Genomic DNA, 22,449 nt, shown 5'->3' on the forward strand with positions numbered 1-22,449 from the left:
GGCTGTAAATGATCTTAAGGGAAATGAAATGAAAGTGTAAGGAGTCTTTTGAAATTGTACCAGACAATCCATTAATTGCATCTGATATATTTTAGAATTGTCTATAAAACAACTTAAATATTTTTTTCCTAAGGTAACAACATCATAATAATATAAATATATTTTCACACTGGGATAGGTATTTGGTGATAGGCTAATAATGACATTACCATAGCTTGACATTTCCCCAGCATTATTGAGTTGTTGAAAAATTTTGCATCTAGGATTTGCATCAGACATTTTCTCATTTTGAAAAAGTTCTATTACCCTTAATATTAATAATTTATATTTTTTATGTGGATGATTTGTTTTAGTGTTACAGGTTTGCCAGGTTTAAAAAACATGCTAACATTTTGCACTGTTTGAAAACCTAGTCAGTAAAGAACCCTTTTGTGCAGATAAAAACTAACTATCCAAGATGAATTAAATTCAATTTAGTAGGAATAGGACTGAGTTTATAATTTAATGTTAAGTAATTTCTTCTAGTATGGTATACTTAAACAAAAAGTATCAAAATAAAGAGGAGAAGCTGGAAATCTTATTACCTAATTAAGATTATGATCTGTTTGGCCTAACAGTGACTTCATAGGATAAGTCTCATGGTCGAAATATGAATATAGAATGGTAAACCTTATTAGGAAGGACAGACAGAAGAGGAGGAATAAAATATTACCCTGTATATTGAGGCATACATGCTTGCTCTGAGAGGCAGAATCTGTCAGGAGATAAACCTGTTTAAAGTCCATGTTGTCCCAAAACTGGGGGTTTGTTTACCTGGTGTGCAATACGCCAATATACACACAGAGCAGAGGTATTTTACTGCATATTTGCACAGATATGGGTGTGTATTGGGTCTGGCTGAGATGGAGTTAATTCTCCCCACAGCAGCCCTCATGGTGCTGTGCTATGTATTGGTAGCTAGCAAAATGTTGATAACACACCAGTGTTTTGGCTACTACTCAGCAGTGCCAGCACACATCAAGGCTGTCTTTCCAACATTTGGGAGGGGACACAGCTAGGACAGCTGACCCAAACTGACCAAAGGGATATTCCATACCATATGACGTCTGCTCAGCAATGAGAAACTGAGAGATAGGGGGAGGAACAGGGCGGGGGCATTCGTTGTTGGTTTTTTTTTTTACAATGTTTGTCTTCCGGAGTAAGGGGTACGCATACTGAAGCCCTGCTTCTCAGGAAGTGGCTGGACATCGCCTGCTGATGGGAAGTAGAGAATAATCTTTTGCTTTTTGCTTTGCTTCCGCATACAGCTTTTTGCTTTAGCTGCATTAAACTGCCTTTATCTCGACCCACGAGTTTGGGGTTATTTTTTCCATCTTCCTTTCTCCCCTCCCTGCCTTACTGAAGAGGGGAGTGATAGAGCGGCTCTGGTGGGCACCTGGGCCCCAGCCAGGGTCAACCCACCACAGGGTGTCTGTCACAAGACAGCACACCAAAGCTCCAAATCAGTGGTTATTTATACATACAACATTAACATATTCATCTTTCTAATACATATGCATTGTTATTCTATTAAATGATTGGTTTAGATTTCTTCGTCTAGCATGCAAAATAGAACACATGCTCAGTTCTTTTCTCCACTGCCTTTATCTTTTGAGTAGGTGGTATAATTGGGGTAGGTGGTCCGTGAGTCAGTGGTCGCAATTCCCCCTGCCGAAATTACCTTTCCCCTAGTTTCCCGTTTCTTTTGGCAAGTCCAAATGGTTCTTCATGGTTTACTGACTGAACTAGTAATATATCAGTTAAATTTCAGCTTTTAACAATCACAACCTACTTATCAGACAAAGGTACATTATTTAGATATTTCCTGTCTGGCCTTAGACCAGCAGGGGTAGGGCTACACAATGGACTTTTACAGCAGCATGACAACTTGATTCATATTGCATTTTAAATTTGGTTTTACTGTAACATCCATAGTGGTGTGACGTGGTTTAGCCCCAACTGGTAGCTAAGTGCCACGCGCCGCTCGCTCACCCCTCCCCTGCGGGATGGGGAGGAGAACGGAAAAACAACAGCAAAGCCTCGAGGTTTGGGATAAGGGCAGTTTACTGGGACAGCAAGGGAGAGGGAAAACAATCAACAACAACAGTGCTGATAACAGATATTCACAATGGGTGATAACAGAGAACGATTTACCGATCCCACGACCGAGGGACCGACCGGAAGCTCAACCCATCCCAGAGCCACCCCTGCCTGAATATCCCCCTTTTATGGTGAGCATGATGTCACATGGTATGGAATAGGCCCCGGCCAGCTTGGCTCACCTGTCCTGGCTCCTTGGGAAATTAACTCTATCCTTGCCAGAACCAGGACATTATCCACCCCTTATTCCATACCATCTACGTCATGCCCAGATTATTTCACAGATCTCATTGCCTTACGCTATGGGCTATCCCTCTAAAATGTCTGTCGAGTTCATTTAGTCCATGGCTTTGGGTTCCATCTGCCATTACAGTCTCTCAGAGCAGGAGTAATGGTGCGTACTACTGGATTGTTGCACGCTGCATCCGGAGTCTTCACAGCCGGTGTACCTGGTATGGTCCATGCTCGCAGTCTGGATGCCAAAGATGTGATTTTTCGATAAAGTTTCTGGGCACCAGTAGCTGAAGTCAGTTCTAGTTCCATCATCGTGGCACTTTGTTCAGTTTCAAAGTCCATCCTTCATTAGTTTTGGGCGATTCTTATGGTCATACCATTGATACAATATATCGCTATTAACATTATACAATTCAATTTATTGGCTATTTTCACCCAAAATCAAATCCCCTTGGGGTACACACCGGACTTCCCCATCTTTTCTCATCACCCACCAAGTGCACCCTGGTCCCTGAGCAAAAGCAATCCCACAGATGGGCTTGCCTTTGCCTGAAGCAGGGATAACCCAAACTGTTTTTCCCCAAAGTATTTTTCATGTGCACTACAGGAACTTTATCCCCTTCTACTGGGCATGGAAATTTTGATTGGGCAGGGCCAGCTCGATTGGCAGATCCCCTCGTGTTAACTAACCAGGTGGCCTTTGCTAAATGCGTATCCCAGTGTTGGAGGGTCCCACCAGCCATTGCTCTCAGGGTAGTTTTTAGCAGTCCATTGTACCTTTCGATTTTCCCAGAGGCTGGTGCATGATAGGGGATGTGATACACCCACTCAATGCCATGCTCTTTGGCCCAGGTGTCTATGAGGTTGTTCCAAAAATGAGTCCCGTTGTCTGACTCTATTCTCTCTGGGGTGCCATGTTGCCACAGGACTTGCTTTTCAAGGTCCAGGATAGTGTTCCAGGCGGTGGCATGGGGCACAGGATATGTTTCCAGCCATCCCGTGGTTGCTTCCACCATTGTAAGAACATAATGCTTGCCTTGGCGGGTTTGTGGGAGCGTGATGTAGTCGATTTGCCATGCTTCCCCATATTTATATTTCAACCATCGGCCTCCATACCACAGAGGCTTTACCCGCTTGGCTTGCTTGATTGCAGCGCACGTTTCACATTGATGGATGACCTGCGAGATGGCGTCCATGGTCAAGTCCACCCCTCGATCACGGGCCCATCTATATGTTGCATCTCTTCCTTGATGGCCTGAGGTGTCATGGGCCCACCGAGCTATAAATAATTCACCCTTAGGCTGCCAGTCCAGATCCACCTGAGCCACTTCAATCTTGGCAGCCTGATCCACCTGCTGGTTGTTCTAATGTTCCTCAGTGGCCCGACTCTTGGGTACGTGGGCATCTACATGACGTACCTTTACAACCAGCTTCTCTATCCAGGCATCAATATCTTGCCACAATGGGGCAGCCCAGATGGGTTTGCCTCTACGCTGCCAGTTGCTCCACTTCCATTGCTGTAACCACCCCCCACAGGGCATTGGCCACCATCCATGAGCCAGCGTAGAGGTACAGCATTGGCCACTTTTCTCTTTCAGCAATATCTAAAGCCGGCTGGATGGCTTTCACCTCTGCAAACTGGCTCAATTCACCTTCTCCTTCAGCAGCTTCTGCAACTCGCCGTGTAGGACTCCATACAGCAGCCTTCCGCCTCTGATGCTTTCCCACGATGCGACAGGACCCATCAGTGAAGAGGGCGTATGGTTTCTCATCTTCTGTTAGTTTATTAGACAGTGGGGCTTCTTCAGCACGTGTCACCTCCTCCTCTGGCGACATTCCGAAAACTCTCCCTTCTGGCCAGTCTGTGATCACTTCCAGAATTCCTGGGCGATTGGGGCTTCCTATTCTAGCCCGTTGTGTAATCAGTGCAACCCACTTACTCCATGTAGCATCGGTTGCATGGTGTGTAGAAGGAGCCCTCTCTTTGAACATCCAGCCCAGCACTGGCAGTCGGGGTGCCAGGAGGAGCTGTGCTTCAGTGCCAATCACCTCTGAAGCAGCTCGAACCCCTTCGTAGGCTGCCAATATCTCCTTTTCCGTTGGAGTGTAGCGGGCCTCGGATCCTCTATATCCCCGGCTCCAAAACCCCAGGGGTCGACCTCGAGTCTCCCCTGGTGCTTTCTGCCAGAGACTCCAGGTAGGGCCATTCTCCCTGGCTGCGGTGTACAGCACATTTTTTACATCTGGTCCTGCCCAGACTGGCCCAAGAGCTACGGCATGAACTATTTCTTGTTTACTTTGTTCAAAACCTTGTCGTTGCTCAGGGCCCCATTTGAAATCATTCTTCTTCCGGGTTACATGGTAGAGAGGGCTTACTATCAGACTGTAATTCGGAATGTGCATTCGCCAGAAACCCACAACGCCTAAGAAGACCTGTGTCTCCTTTTTGTTGGTTGGTGGGGACATGGCTGCTATTTTGTTGATAATATCCATAGGGATCTGACGCCACCCAGCATGCCATCTTATGCCTAAAAACTGGATTTCCTGTGCAGGCCCCTTCATCTTCGTTTTATGGCAAAGCCAGCCTGCAGCAGGATTTGGATTATGTTCTTCCCTTTCTCAGAAACTTCCTCTGCTGCTGAGTTGCCCCATACAATGATGTCATCAATGTATTGCAGGTGCTCTGGGGCTTCACCCTTTTCCAGTGCAGTCTGGATCAGTCCATGGCAGATGGTGGGGCTGTGTTTCCACCCCTGGGGCAGTCGATTCCAGGCGTACTGGACGCCCCTCCAAGTGAAGGCAAACTGTGGCCTGTACTCTCCCACCAGAGGGACTGAGAAAAATGCATTAGCTATATCACTTGTGGCATACCATTTGGCTGCCTTTGACTCCAGTTCATATTGAAGTTCCAGCATGTCTGGCACGGCAGCACTCATGGGCGGTGTGACTTCATTCAGGCCACAGTAGTCTACTGTCAGCCTCCACTCTCCATTGGACTTCCGCACTGGCCATATGGGACTGTTAAAGGGTGAGTGGGTTCTGCTGATCACTCCCTGACCCTCCAGTTGATGAATTAGTTTGTGGATGGGAACCAGGGAGTCTCTGTTGGTGCGGTATTGCCGCCGGTGCACAGTTGTAGTAGCAATCGGCACCTGTTGCTCTTCAACCCTCAGCAACCCTACAACAGAAGGGTCCTCCGAGAGACCAGGCAAACTAGACAATGGTTCAATTTCCTCCGCTTCCAAGGCAGCTATTCCAAAAGCCCACCTGTAACCTTTTGGGTCTTTGAAATACCCTTTCCGGAGGCAGTCTATGCCCAGGATGCACGGAGCCTCTGGGCCAGTCACGATGGGGTGCTTTTGCCACTCATTCCCAGTTAGACTTACTTCAGCCTCCAACAGAGTCAACTGTTGGGATGCCCCCGTCACACCAGAAATAGATATCAGTTCCACCCCTTCATAGTTCGATGGCATTAGGGTACACTGTGCACCAGTGTCCACTAGGGCCTTGTACTCCTGTGGGTTTGATGTGCCAGGCCATCGGATCCACACAGTCCAATACACCCTATTGTCCCTTTCCTCCACCTGGCTGGAGGCAGGGCCCCTCTAATCCTGCTCGTCATAGTCACTACTCACCTCTTGCAAAAAGGACTTGGAAATCCCTTCAAGAGGATCAGAAGTGCGATCTGGCCTTTCACTTGGTCTGGGGGGCTGCCCAGTGGAAACTGGAGCAGCATTCTTTCTGGAAGAGTCCCTTTTTACAGCTGTCTTGCCTTGTAGCTCATGTACGCATGCCCGCAGGGTTGAGGTGGGCTTCCCATCCCATTTCCTCACGTCTTCTCCGTGGTCACGCAGGAAAAACCACAGGATACCTCGTGGTGTGTATGCTCTATATCCCCTCTCCGGAGCAGAAAAACGCTTACTCCTAACAGCTGAAATGCGGGTCTGTACAGGTGGGGAGTAAGATATATCCTCTTTGAGTTGCCGGACATCCTGGGACAGTTTCTCCACAGCCGAGACTAGGGAGGAAGAAAGGCTCTCTTCATACTGCCAGAGTCGGCCAGCCACTTCGTCCACCGTGGGTGCCTCTTCACTTTTCCAGTCGATTACTGCCAGTGAGTTGGCGTACAATGATGGTGCACTTCGCACAAATTTTCGCCACATGGGTCGGGTACACTGGACTTCATCAGGGTCTGTGGGCAACTGTGCATTGTCCGGATCATAATAAACCATCTCCCGCACAGCTAATTCCCTCAGATATTGAATACCTCTCTCCATGGTGGTCCACTTGCCTGGCCGACATACGACATCTTTGCTGAAAGGATACCTTTCCCTCACACTTGACAGGAGGCGCCTCCAGAGGCTAAGGGCCTGTGCCTTCTTCCCAATTGCCTTGTCAATGCCCCCTTCCCTAGACAAGGATCCCAGCTGCCTGGCCTCCCTGCCCTCCAGTTCCAGGCTACTGGCCCAGTTATCCCAGCAGCGGAGCAGCCAGGTAATAATGTGCTCCCCTGGAAGGCAGCTGAAATCTTTCCACATATCTCGCAGCTCTCTCAGGGACAGGGATCAAGTGATCACTTCTGGTTCTGGCTCTTCTTGTTCTCGTGATGGCCCCAGTTCATCATCATCTTTCACTAAGTGAACCGATTTCCTTGTGTATTTCTTTTTGTGTATAGGGGCGACTGATACTGGTGTGGGTTGATCTTTTGGCTCGACTACAGTGCCTATTGCGGGGGCTTGGGCAGCTGCAGTGCCCGTGGGTCCGCTCTCTCCCTCTGGATGGTGCTGTCTACCATCAAGCAGTGTTTGATAGATTGTGGCCAGGGCCCAGCACAGCGCAGTAAGTTGTGTCTCCTTAGAATCCCCACAGCATTTTCCTTTCAAATATTCTACCATTTTATCAGGGTCTTGCAGTTGTTCAGGAGTGAAGCTCCAAACCATTGGGGGTGAAAAGGTCTCTAGATACCCACCCATACTCTCCCACATGCCATGCCAGCCCTGACCATTCAGCCTTGGGGAAGATCCCTGGGTGGTAGTCTTAAAACAATTTTTGCTAACCCTGAACAGGACTTGGAAAACATTCAGGAGACCTAGCAGCAGGAATATACTGGCCTGAACATTCCAAGGGTATTCAACATTCTCAAAAATTGTTGTAACCAACCAAAAGGGAAAAGGGGAGGTGAAAGAGTGGGAAAAGGTATCCCCCCCTGTCTTCCCCATAGATTGGGTCCAATTATTAATCAATTCTGAAAGGTATTGACCGAGGTACGGGCCTGACCGAAATGCTACATACACATACCAGCTCAGACCCATGACTGTCAATGATATCTTATCATAAGTCATTATCACACAATACAACAACATGAGAACACAAACCCCTCTCCCAGAGGCAATAAACAGCACCATGGGGACTACATAGAGTAAGCACGGGTTTACAAACCAGAGCCATGTGACCAAGCAGAACATCATTATGACCAGTGACTGTTTCAATAACATTATAAATGCTTCTAACAACTTTCTTTTAACACACTTGGGTCAGACTTGTTGTTATCACAACCCCTCGTGCCCCACGTTGGGCACCAAAAAGGACTGACATGGTTTAGCCCCAGCCGGTAGCTAAAAGTGCCACGTGCCGCTCGCTCACCCCTCCCCCGGTGGGATGGGGAGGAGAACAGAAAAACAACGGCAAAGCCTCGAGGGTTGGGATAAGGGCGGTTTACTGGGACAGCAAGGGAGAGGGAAAACAATCAACAACAACAGTGCTGATAACAGATAGTAACAATGGGTGATAACAGAGAACGATTTACCAATCCAACTGACCAGACGCTCAGCCCCTCTCGGAGCCACACCAAGCCGGCCCCTGCCCGACTAGCCCCCTTTTATGGTGAGCATGACATCACATGGTATGGAATAGGCTCTGGCCAGCTTGGCTCACCTGTCCTGGCTCCTTGTGAAATTAACTCTATCCTTGCCAGAACCAGGACATAGTGATAAAAGGGAAAAATAACAAAGGTGCTTTCATGGTTAGTCAAATATAGAACATCAATCCAAGGTGATGAGATCATTTCAGACTAGGCTGAACTTTGGTATAAGTACAGCATGTAGCAGAGTGTAAAGTATGAACAAGTTCTTGGAACATAGTGGACAATTTTTTGAGTCAGACTGTAAGAAGGAAAACAGAGAGAAGTGCATCTGAGATTGAAATCATGGGTATAGAGTTATTCGAGAATTTGAAGGTTAAAAGTAACATTGGTGATTGTGGTCATGAAATTCTAGAATTTATGATTCCTAGGAAGAGAATAAAAATACCATTAGTAAACAAAATCCCATAGGAAAGGATTCTAATGTAAAAAAGAGCTCAGTAATGCCAGCAGATACTTAGAAAAAATATTAGGGGCATAAATGAGGAATATTTTGAAGTGAAGGAGGTTGGAATAATCAAATGCAAAATGCAGGGTGGAAAATGACAAATCTATCTTCTAAGAGCTTCTATAGGTATGTCAGTGATAACAGGAGGACGAGGGAAAATGTGGGTCCCCTCCGGAATGAAACGGGTGACCTGGTTACCCAGGCTATGGAGAAGGCTGAGGTACTCAACGACTTCTTTGCCTCAGTCTTCACTGCCAAATCCTTGAGCCACACTGCCCAGGTCACAGAAGGCAGGGACTGGGAGAATGCAGAACCACCCACTGTAGGAGAAGATCAGGTTCGAGAATATCTAAGGAAGCTGAAGGTGCACAAGTCCATGGGACCTGATGAGATGCATCCGTGTGTCCTGAGGGAACTGGTGGATGAAGTGGCTAAGCCACTCTCCATCATATTTGAGAAGTCCTGGCAGTCTGGTGAAGTTCCCCCTGACTGAAAGAGGGGGAACAAAACCCCCATTTTTAAGAAGGGTAAAAAGGAAGACCCAGGGAACTACAGGCCAGTCAGTCTCCCCTCCGTGCCTGGCAAGATTATGGAGCAGACCCTCCTGGAGACTATGCTCAGGCACATGGAAGATAAGGAGGTGATTGGTGACAGCCAACATGGCTTCACTAAGGGCAAATCGTGCCTGACAAACTTGGTGGCCTTCTATGATGGGGTTACAGCATTGGTGCATAAGGGAAGGGCAACTGACATCATCTCCCTGGACTTGTGCAAGGCATGTGACACTGTCCAGCAATGACATCCTTGTCTCTAAATTGGAGAGACATGGATTCGATGGCTGGACCAGGCGGTGGATAAATAATTGGCTGGATGGTCGCACTCAAAGAGTTGTGGTCAACGGCTCAATGTCCAAGTGGAGAACGGTGACGAGTGGTGTTCCTCAGGGGTCGGTCCTGGGACCGGCACTGTTCAACATCTTTGTTGGGGAGATGGACAGTGGGATCGAGTGCACCCTCAGCAAGTTTGCCAACGACACCAAGCTGTGTGGTGTGGTCAACACCCTGGAGGGAAGGGATGCCATCCAGAGGGACCTTGACAGGCTGGAGAGGTGGGCCTGTGCGAACCGCATGAAGTTCAACAAGGCCAAGTGCAAGGTCCTGCACGTGGGTGGGCGCAATCCCAAGCACGACTATAGGCTGGGCGAGGAATGGATTGAGAGCAGCCCCGAGGAGAAGGACTTGGGGGTATTGATTGATGAGAAGCTCAACATGAGCTGGCAGTATGCGCTTGCAGCCCAGAAAGCCAACCGTCTCCTGGGCTGCATCAAAAGAGGCGTGACCAGCAGGTCGAGGGAGGTGATACTGACCCTCTACTCTGCTCTCGTGAGACCCCCACCTGGAGTACTGCATCCAGCTCTGGGGGCCCCAGTACAGGAGAGACATGGAGCTGTTGGAGCGAGTCCAGAGGAGGGCCACGAAGCTGATCAGAGGGCTGGAGCACCTCTCCTATGAGGACAGGCTGAGAGAGTTGGGATTGTTCAGCCTGGAGAAAAGAAGGCTCCAGGGAGATCTAATTGCGGCTTAGCAGTACCTGAAGGGGGCCTGCAGGAAAGATGGTGAGGGACTGTTTATCAGGGAGTGTAGTGACAGGACAAGGGGTAATGGGTTTAAGCTAAAAGAGGGTAGATTTAGATTAGATATTGGGAAGAAATTCTTTACTGTGAGAGTGGTGAGGTACTGGAACAGGTTGCCCAGGGAGGTTGTGGAGGCCCCATCCCTGGAAGTGTTTAAGACCAGGTTGGATGGAGCTTTGGGCAACGTGGTCTAGTGGAGGGTGTCCCTGCCCATGGCGGGGGGGTTGGACCTAGATGATCTTTGAGGTCCCTTCCAACCCCAACCATTCTATGATTCTATGATTCTAAATCTGTAAAGAAAGATCAGGGAGTACTAGTAGCTATCCTGAATACCTGTCAGCACTGTCATGCTACTGTCCAATAATCAAGCACAATATTTAGATGCTTAAATAAGAATATCCTCAGTAAGATATATTAAGTAGTATGTCTACTGTATGTGAAACTGATAAAGCCTAAACTGGAGTATTTTGTTCAGTTTTGAACACTGTATTTCAAGAAAGTTGTGGACAACTGGAGAAAACCTACAAAGGGTCAATGAGAATAACCTGCGGGAAAACATGACCCGCCTAACAACTTTGAATGAATTCAGGCTGTTCAGCCAAAAGAAAATTGGTTGAGGAAGCTTTCAGAACTGTGTTCAAATATGCAAAGTGTATCTGAAAATGGCAAGGGGAACACCAATGTTTGCTCTGGATGGCACAAGAAATAACAGCTCACTTTGCAGGAAGGAAAATATAAGTTAAGCAAAAAGAAATCCCACATTTTCACACTGAGGTCGTTAAATACTGGAGTAGATGGCCTGGTCAGATTGTAGAATCTCTGTCTCTGAAGGTTTAAGGACAGGTGCTCTGAATAGTTTATATCTTGTCTTTGGGCAAGGGAATGGATTAAATGAGTTTCCTTTCAATTCTTTATCATTCTTAGATTTTATATCTACTTTACAGAATGAGGTCATCTGTAATCTGACCATTGTCATCAAATTCATCACATATCAAGAACTCACTGATATTTATTTTCACCCTACAAGACCCAGGTCAATGTACCTTGCTACTCAGGCAATACTGAAGGAAAGTCACATAAATAGAAACATATAAAAGAGAATTGGGAAGTGCACTCTTTCTGTGGGGTTGTTTGGGTTTTTTTTTTTAACATAACTGATGCTGCCAAAACTTTTTGCTTGCATGCACAGTTAAAAAAATCTCTCCCCAAACAATTTTAAAGATGTAATGCTCATATTTAAGGACCTTACTCTGGCCTACAATAATTTTTAGCTTATCTGGTTTTATCATAATGATTGTCCAGTAACCTAGCAGCATATTTGTTTAATAGCAATCTCACTATCTTGGCAAACACAAAGGTGTTTTCATTTCTTGGCGACACATGAAAATTATGTAATTAATTTCTTGGTGCTACGTAAAAGTCATGTAATTCATAATTCTTTTTATATCCTATTGGAATCCTTGTAGATTGGAGATACTATATGTAACGTATTCTGGTTTATTGAAATCATCCAGTCCTTAATGCTTTTTTTTTGCATCCTGTACAAGGCAACTAGTCAAGTTCTAGGTCTGTTGGAAAATACTGGGATAATACTGTATCCTTCAACTTACTGTACCAGCCTTTCCACTCAAAAGAGTGGGATTTCTCCATTAAAGTCATGCCAAATTCCCTTGACATTCAGGTGTCTTTGTGTTACTGTATGAGACAACCCTTTTCATCCAGGACATTGTAATCTTCTCATCCCCGCTTATTTTTTGTGCTTGGGTGCTGTCCCGTCTCTCTCAGGGGGTTAGGGTGAGGTTAACTTTTTAATTCTCTGCGCGGTAATCAGGAGTAACGACAATTACTCTAGAGGTTCAAACCAATCATAAATTTACTTAAAACTCAGTGGAACTACAAAAGATAGAGGCTTGGCAAAAGTCATAACAATGCTCAAAACTTAGCAGAACTATGAAAGGTAAGGGTTTAGCAAAACGTGTGATGATATTACCCTAATGTGCCGAACATTAAGTTAGAGACAAAGAGAGTGATAGAGAGGAAAAGAAAGAGAGAAAGAAAAGAGAGAGAGAGAGAAAAAAAAGATATCACCACCCTTGGATCCAGCGATGTTCTCTGCTCGTAGCTGTAGTCTTCAGGTGGTGGGCGCGTGCCGAAAACTCCTTGTTCTTTAAGCAATATCATATCCAGGGCTAGACGATTCTGAAGGGTCATCTTCGATACCTGTTGGACCTGTAAGTTTAATTCTCCAAAAGCATATCGTGTCCAGTTACTTAAAATATGTACCTGCCAGGTAATATTTTCTAGGACAAATTGGTGCCGTTTTAAGGTTACATAAGGGGTAAAAATATTCTCAAACATTAACGCAGTTAGTTGTCCAGCAGTATAATAATTGGGAGTTTGGACTCCATTAATCGCCCAATCGGGACGAGCCTTTGGATTACTTCCCGCTTCTCTACGCGATCGCCGGGAAGGTACTATAAAATTGAAAACACAAGATGGACACAAAGAAGGGATAGCTAATCCACACCTCAGGCCAGCATGATATTCCAGTGTTAAGTAAGAGTAAAATTTTCCATTGGAGCATCCCCATGCTAATCCCAACGGGGCTGGATATATGCTAGTTTTACAGGTATATTGATCCATCTAATTCACAGCATATATAATAGGTTTGGTGTTTAAGGGTGTCCCTTGTAGGGGATAATGAGTAAAGGGTACTCCACACCGTTCCTGTTTAATAAAATTGCAACTTCTGGGAAGAGTGATGTTACAAGTTTTGTCGCTATTTTGCCATCCCTTTGAAGGATATCCCCAGCATGTGCACGTATCTCGAATTAGAGTTCTGAGACTATCAATAAACCAAGTTTCAGGAGGATCTCCTGGTCCTGAATCACAAGTGATTGTCTTAGAACAATTAAAAAGGGGGCTTTCAACTTCCCCGATAGGTGGATCAAATTTGGGCTCTATAAAAACTTCTCCCACTTTGTTCCCTGACCAAGCCCACATCAAATTATTTCTATCTATCTCGAGAGGTTATATGGGTCTTATTCGGGAGTAGGATACATCATTCTGAGTCCCATCGAGTAGAATAGTTTGCTTCATAGAAATCAGGCTTTGCCAATGGATCAAACAGAGGATCCCATGGATAATAATAACAGGAGGTTTTCTTGATGAATTTTTTGAAAGTGACATTTCCAGCAGGTATGTTCCCTTTGGCGCTAGCAAATAAAGAGTTTGATCCATCTATCGGAGAAGGAATAGAGACATTAAATGACGGTCTAGTAGCTTTACACACCACTGTTGAATATAACTTTGCATTTTTGGCTTGTTTTGGAGGTTTACTCCAAATGTCATATAAATCAGACCTTATCATTGGCTGTTGTCGAAAATACACCCAGTTATTCTTGACGGTCCAGTTGCGTCACTGAAACCCGGGAATAAGCCTTGTAACACCAATGTAGTGTTAAAAGGCAGGCATTCTTTGTTGCAGTGCTGGATGCACGTTGGGTGGGGCTATCCCCAGTTTTGGCAACCCAGATGGGACTCTGCTGGGTTTTTCCTCTGATGGGAAATCCCTGAGGGAGCTCTAACGCAGGTTGGGGTCCCTCTGACTAAGTGCTTGTGATGATAGTGCACAATCACAACCACCGAGTCCCTGGGAGATGGGTACTTTTCCGAATAAGAAACCAATCCCACGAAAAACACCACTGGGATGTATTTTGGAACATTGGAAAGATCTGGGAAGAATTGATCCTTCAACTCGGAAACAATTGATTGAATATTGTAATCATTGGTGGCCACTGTGTACTTGAGAGAGTGGGGAAAAGTGGCCGGAGAATGGGACATTGCAGTATAACACAATTTTGCAATTGATGCTGTTGTGTAAGAGGGAAGGTAAATGGAATGAAATGGCATATGTAGATTTGTTTTTCACGCTGCGAAATCATCCGGAATGGCAAAGGCAATGTGAATTGGTTTCACCTAGTTCTGCGGTAATGCCATTAAAGGGGCAGGAACCTGACAAAAATTTGAAAAAGGTTGTTAGGCTTGTGATATTGGTAAATGGTGTTTTAAATGTGAATTTGAAGATGATGATGTTGAATTATTGGTTGCACCTCGTAGAAGGCTAGGAAATGATCAAGGGGATCAAAATCTGGGGGCCAATAATGCTTCCGCCCCTCCTGTGGAAGGGGAGGCGGAAGGATTCAGCCCGATTGCTGGGAGGACAAGGGGAAGAGGGGGAGGAGGCGGATTAAGTCCCCTCCAGGCCCCTCTTCAACAGGCGGTTGGTAATGAGGGCCCGGTAATGGTAAAAGTTCCCTTCTCAATAACTGATTTAAGAGCATGGAAAGAAACTGCGGGCACTTATCGGGATGATCCCGAAAGGGTTGCCAAAGTAGTAGAAACAATAATCAGAACCCAAAACCCCGATTGGGAGGATTTGCAAGTAATATTGGATACTTTGTTGGAAGATACTGAAAAGAAAATGGTATTGAATACGGCCAGAAAACAAGTAGAGGGAGCTCATGCTAATGGGATTATACAAGGGACAGTGGACCAGAATTTTCCATCCACAAATCCTGAGCGGGACCCTAATCAACCGGGACCCAGAGGGATGTTGACCAGATATCAGAAGTGGATTTTGTTTGGTGTTAGACATGCAATGCCAAAAGCAAGTAATTGGTCTAAACTTTATGAAGTGAGACAAGAATTAAATGAGTCCCCTCCAGCCTTTATGGAAAGACTGAAGGTGACTGCTAGAAAATATACTAATTTGGACCCAGAAAAAAACAAAAAACAAAAACCAAAAACTGGAAGAAGCTATACAATTGGCCTCTATATTTATGGGACAATCGGCCCTAGATAAAGCTCCAGAAACTGGAAGGAGCTGAGTCCAGAGACTTAGGTAAAATGCTTGAAGTAGCCTGGGCTGTGTATAACAACAGAGAAAAAGAAAAAGAACTCAGACAAATGCAAAGGGATGGAAAAATTCTAGCAATCTTGACTGAGAATAATAAACATGTAAAGTGAAACTTGGCCATAAATCACCAGAGGGTGTTGGTGCAACGGGGCGAAAAGAGAACTGGCCTTTCTTGAAACCATTAAAATTTAAGCTGGGAAAACAGTGGGTAACACATCAATTTTTGTACATGCCTGAATGTCCATTGCCTTTATTGGGATGAGATTTATTAAGCAAATTAGAGGCACAAATAATTTTTAAAGATGGAGAAATCAGATTACTACTACCAGCATCAAAAGCCATAGAGGCAAGAGTGTTTATGTTACAGGATTCCTCCAAGGAGGAACAGATTCCAGAAGTGGTGGACAATGCAGTAACCCCTTTGGTATGGACAAGTGGAGTTCCAGGACGATCCAAACTGGCAGAACCGGTAAAGGTGACTTTAAAACCTGGGGGGCCAAGCCGGTAAGACAAAAACAGTATCCTATTAAGTGGGAGGCTCGAAAGGGACTAGAGGGATTAATTACAAAATTTTTAGAATATGGGCTGTTAGTAGAATGTGAATCAGAATACAGTACCCCTATATTGCCAGTAAGGAAATCAGGAGGCAAGGAATACCGATTGGTTCAGGATCTGAGGGCCATAAATCAGATAGTTCAAGATATACGCCCAGTAGTGGCCAATCCATACAATTTACTGCCCTCTTTGAAAGAGGAACATAAATGGTTTACTGTACTGGATTTAAAGGATGCCTTCTTTTGCATACCTCTGGATACAGAAAGTCAAAGCATTTTTGCTTTTGAATGGGAAAGTCCTGCTGCAGGACGAAAAACGCAATTAACGTGGACTGTGCTTCCACAAGGATTTAAGAATAGCCCCACAATATTTGGAAATCAGTTGGCAAAAGAGTTAGAAATGTGGAAGAAACAGAATCAAGGAGAAGGTATATTATTACAGTATGTGGATGACATCCTGATAGCAGCAGAAAGCAAAGAAACATGTTTTGAAATGACTGTCAGTTTATTGAATTTCCTGGGTCAAGGAGGATACAGAGTTTCCAGAAAGAAGGCCCAGATAGGGAAAGCAGCAGTGATTTATTTGGGATTTGAGACATCTCAAGGACAGAGACAATTGGGAAATGAAAGGAAAGAAGCCATTTGTTAGATCCCCAAACCTAACAGCCCAAAGGAACTGAGAGCCTTTCTGGGAATGATTGGGTGGTGTCGACTCTGGATTCTAAATTATGGACTGTATGTGAAACCCCTATATGAAGCCCCGAAGGAATCCAAAGACCAATACTTGGCTTGGACACCTGAATGCCACAAATCATTTAAAGAACTCAAAAAGGCATTAACGATGGCCCCTGCATTGGGTTTACCTGATCTAACCAAACCTTTTGAGCTCTTTGTGCACGAAAGGCAACATCTGGCCCTTGGAGTGCTGGCGCAACGGCTGGGATCCTGGAAGCGGCCGGTGGGGTACTTCTCCAAGCAACTTGACAACGTGAGTAAAGGATGGCCGGGATGTTTGCGTGCCGTGGCAGCAACGGTGCTGCTGATTCAGGAAGCCTGAAAATTGACTGCGGGCCAAAAGATAGTGGTATATGTACCGCATATGGTAATAACTGTCTTAGAACAAAAGGGGGGTCACTGGCTATCCCCTAGCAGAATGTTGAAATACCAGGTTGTCCTATTGGAACAAGATGATGTGGAATTAAAAACCACAGCAATTGTAAATCCAGCGATGTTCCTGTCAACAGAAAATCCTACTGAGAAATTGGAACATGATTGTCTGCTGACCATTGAACAAGTTTATTCCAGCAGACCGGACCTGAAGGACGAACCTTTGAAGGATCCTGATCTGGAGCTGTTTGCGGATGGAAGCAGTTTCGTGCAAGAAGGAAGGCAAATGGCTGGGTATGCTGTTGTCACCACCGACAAGATATTGGAGTCAGGGACGCTACCTGCAAATACATCAGCGCAGAAAGCAGAATTGGTGGCGCTAAAGCAGGCTTTACGGATGGCAGAAGGGAAAAGGGTAAACATATGGACGGATTCCAAATATGCATTTGATGTGATCCACGCTCATGGAGCTCTCTGGAAAGAAAGAGGGCTGTTATCAGCCCAAGGATCACCGATAAGGCATAAGGAGGAAGTTCTTCAACTACTGCAAGATGTGCAGGAACCAAAGGAAGTGGCCGTAATGCATTGAAAGGCTCATCAATTTGGTCAGATGGCTGTAAATGTAGGCAATCGGTTGGCGGATAAAGCTGCAAAGTAGGCTGCAGGACAAGGTATCCTTGCACTAGTACCAGTAAAACAGATGAAAATTCCAAATTTAAAAGCAAGATACAGTAAACTAGACGAACAGCTGGCAGAGCACTTAAAAGCATCTCAGAATACGGAAGGGTGGTGGGTAACACCAGAAAATCAGGTAATAGTAACTCCACAAGTTATGTTAGAACTTGCAAAAGAGAAACATGAGCAGACACACTGGGGTGTAGATGCTACGGTTACAAGTTTAAGAACATCTGTAATGTGTCTAGGATAGGAAAATATGGGTGGAAGTATTGAAAAAAAATTATTATTTCAAAACTTCCAAAGGGGGGAAATGTAACCGTGGGATAGGAGCTGTGAGACAGAAACTATAGAATGATTAGTTTGGAATAATTAGTTTGTAACCAAGGTAATAGGTAATGAAGCTAACCGACCATTGCAAGGTACAATGCTGCTACGTTCCTTGTACAGTCCCTACCCAACCAGACAATAGGTTCGGAGATATTAATCTTATGAAGTAAGTTGCTATGGACAGGTGCATCCACAGCAAGGATACTGCGCATGCCTGGAAGAAGAGGGTCACCCAGCGGACACGGGTGCAAGACCACTGACGACCACCAGAGACCCTTGAGGACCACAGACTCAAATCACTGAGCATGCGTGATGGGGAGGAGAATATGGAAATGGATTCCAAGAAATGGTTATCATAGGACTGCCTTTTCTGGGAAAAATGATGAATATGTATATTTTGATCCTACATAACCTGTGTGTTGGTGATCACCTGGCATGCACATTGGGTGGAGCTATCCCCCGTGCATCCAGAGCTGCAATAAAGAATGCCTGCCTTTTTAACACTACATTGGTGTTATGAGGTTTATTCCCGGGTTTCGGTGACAGTTGGGTGACAGTAATTTTACAGATGTGGCATTAGTCATATTAAAGATAAATGACAGATTTACAGGTGACATAAACCTTAAGCCTTCTTCGGCTGATCTAGGTAAAGTAAGACACAGACCTTTATTTTGGTAACCCCACATTCTAACAAAACCTTGAACTCATTCCCAAGCCAGATTTGGGGTATTTTGGCTTGTGATTCCTATAACACATAGGGAGAGACAAAGAACATAGGACCAGACCCACAATTGCCAGTGTTGAGCAGAATTGACAATCATGGTTTGGCTATGTATTCCTCTGTATCACACAGATTACGAGTAAAAATTCCCCAAAATAGTACCAGCTTCGACTTTCTGAGGTGGAGGATGTTTCCAGTAGTTACACCTGTAAGAAAGAACAACGGAAAAGATCACGATTCTTTCAAATCGGTGGTTAAAAGGATGGGACAATCCATCTGGTATTAATCTTGTGTTCCTTTCCATGGGCATCAGCAGCTACCCATGAATAGGCATTAAGTGGAGTTTTAAGGGTCAGAGGCACCTCCCCCACTGTTGGGAGGTCCATCGGAACGGGTTGTCCTAGACAGTGTAAGGGTTTTACAGGGTCCTTTTTCTCCCTCTTTCCAGGGAGCAAGGAGGGGGGTGTTGGACAGAAAGCAGTAAGTTTAGGGCATCCATTTATCCCCCATCGACCATTTACTCTGGCAATGGCATCCAGGAGTCTCGCGGACCACTCAGGATCGTGAAGCCTCAGGATGCATTTTAGGAGTCCATTGGTCCTTTCTACTATCCCGTTAGCTTGGGGATAGTAGGGGGTATGGAATGTCCACTGTATTCCCTCGAGTTTTGCCCACTCCTGGACCGCCCTGGCAGTAAAGTGGCTGCTGTTGTCTGATTGAATCGATTTAGGTTTAGGTAAAAAGCTAAACCACAACTTTAACCCTTTTACTGTATTTTCCCCGGTCGTCCGTGCTACTGCTTTGACCTGAACGAGTCCCGATATTACTTCCACCCCAACAAGCACATATTGCTTCCCTTCTGATTTCTTGAAAGGCCCTATGTAATTGACCTGCCAGATTTCCTGTAGTCCTTTCCCATCCCTCAGATGGAGTGGAGGATCTTGTAAGGGGTGCTTTTCCAGTCTAGTACAGCATAGGCCGCAGGCAGAAATTACTGTGCTACAGAGTTTTCAGGTAACAGGCCATCCTCTGCTCCCAGCCTCCTTAAGAAGATATTTGACTCCCGAGTGACCACGTTTCATGTGTAGCCACTCCAATAAGCGTTCCCATTTCTCCTCTTCTCTCTCTTCCGCCAGCACAGCCAGGCGGGTGAGTGAGTCTACCTGAATGTTCAGAATGTGCACTGGGTGATCTCCCCCTTGGTGGGCAGCTACCCACCCCACCAATATGGGCTTTTGCTTGGCCACATTTAATATCTCCTCCCACTTTTCCCTTTGCCATACGGGCACCCGGTTTACTTCCCACTGGTTTTGTTCCCAAAAGGAGAGCCACTCGGTGCATCCCTTGAATATGGCATAAGAATCAGTGTAGATGTATATGGGTTCAATACTGTCTGTCTCATTACCACACTCCAAACTGCTATCAGTTCTCCCACCTGAGCGCTCCCTTCTCCTTCTGTTACAATTTCATAGAATCATAGAGTCATACAATGGTTTGGGTTGGAAGGGACCTCAAAGATCATCTAGTTCCAACACCCCCTGCCATGGGCAGGGACACCCTCCACTAGACCACGTTACCCAAAGCCTCATCCAACCTGGTCTTAAACACTTCCAGGAATGGGGCCTCCACAACCTCTCTGGGCAACCTGTTCCAGTGCCTCACCACCCTCACAGTAAAGAATTTCTTTCTAACATCTAATCTAAATCGACCCTCCTTCAGCTTGAACCCATTACCCCTTGTCCTGTCACTACACTCCCTGATAAACAGTCCCTCACCATCTTTCCTGTAGGCCCCCTTCAGGTACTGGTAAACCGCAATTAGATCTCCCCGGAGCCTTTTCTCCAGGCTGAAAATTTGCTCCCCGGAATCAATGTGTAGAGCAACTGCTCGGTATTTCCACATTTTCCCCTCCATCCTCAAAGAGGCGTCAATAAACCACACATTTTTCAGGTGGGATTCAAATGAGGGGGCTTCCTTTATGTAGGAAGAAGGGGTTTCCTCATCTGAGGGAGTGGATGATTTTTCCTGTATTTGGAGCACCTTGGGTGCTCCCTCCTCCACTTCATAAGCAACTGTAATGCTCTAGCTGGGCATACCACTTCCTGACTGTTTCCCATTGTGCAACTCCCACAGGGGGTGGGGTGCCTGCCAATACAGGTTTTAGGACCCCTTAAAGGGCCCTCGCAGGATTATGGATTGTTGTCGTATAATTCTTTCAGCCTCCTGCAAGGCTAGACTGACCACAAAAAGACCCTTTTCCCAGACCGAGTATCGCTTTTCTGCATCTTTAAAGCTGCGTGAATAAAACCCAATGGGGCAGGTCAGACCCTCTGGTCCATGCTGCCATATGTGTATAGACGCCCCATGAATTGCAAAACCCCATTCAATTTGGAGCAGATCTGTCGGGTGTATTGGACCCAAAGCTTGATATGCTCCTGCTTCAAACACTAGTAATTTTAGGGCTTCCTCATGAATAGGGGTCCAATCCCAGGTAGCCCTTCTGTGTGTTAAATCGTGTAGGGGACGAGCTGTGATAGAAAAATCCAGAATATGTTTCCTCCAGAATACCAGCAGGCCTAGGGTATGTTGCAGCTCCTTTTTGTTCTCTGGGATTTTTATCTGTTCTAAGGTAGCCAAGGTTTTGGGGGGAATACACACCGTTCCTCCTTTCCACCATATACCTAAGAACTTCACCTCGGGGGAGGGGAGTTGTACCTTTTCTGTTGGAACCTGAAGTTCTAAACTTTCCAGGTGAGTGATTATTTTCTTTTGGGTTTGTCCCACTGCAGTGGCATCAGACTCCCCCACCAATATAGCATCAATGTATTGGTAGGTTTTAACTCCCTCCTCGGGGGTGATTTCTGATAGTGCTTGTGCCAGGGCGTGGTGCGCCAAGGTAGGCAAGTACCAATATCCTTGGGGCAAACGAGTAAAGGTATATTGTATACCTTCCCATGTAAATGCAAATCTATCTCTATCACCTTCCTGTAGAGGAACCATGAAAAACGTGTCTTTTACATCAATGGTGGCTAAAATCTTATGGGACTGTTCCTGTATGGTGACAATCAGTTCGGCTATATTAGGCACGGCCGCTGTCAGGGGACTAGTGCCTGCCTTTAAGCGCCGATAATCGATCGTTAGCCACCACTTACCATTCGGTTTGCGAACTGGCCACACTGGGGAGTTATAAGGGGAGTGAGTTTGAATAATTACCCCCTGTTCCTGCAGCTCTCTTACCACCGGAGTGATTCCCTCCCTCGCTCCCAGCTGGGAGCGGTAAAGGGATAGGGTTTCACATTCACGATTTTAGATGGGGGAAGGGTAGGAGCAGTCTGCAAAAGCCTTATCAGGGTTGCCGGAGACCCGAACTTCCACTCCCTCCCTGCCGAGTCTGTCCAGGACTTCCCTTTCAATAAATCCAATCCCAAAATATTCGTGGGGAGCACTCCCAATACCATAGTGGTCTCGGTGGGGGTGGTGTGTCCCGGCAGCCAGCACTTTACTTGGGCTGTAGGTTGGGGTTTGGAATATCCGAACACATAGGTAACCCATATCTGTTTTTTATCAGGGACAATCCCACTCCTGCCTGTGGTATCGGCATTTAAAGCAGACATTTGGGCTCCTGTGTCTACCAGAAAAGTGACCGGAGTCTTAAAGGGACTGTAACCGTGGGATAGGGGCCGTGAAACGGAAACTATAGAATCAGGTTGAGATAATTAGTTTGTAACCAAGGTAATAGGTAATGAAGCTAACTGACCATGGCAAGGTAC

The sequence above is a fragment of the Balearica regulorum genome, chromosome W, assembly GCF_011004875.1.
Source record: "Balearica regulorum gibbericeps isolate bBalReg1 chromosome W, bBalReg1.pri, whole genome shotgun sequence".
NCBI classification, from domain to species: Eukaryota; Metazoa; Chordata; class Aves; order Gruiformes; family Gruidae; genus Balearica; species Balearica regulorum.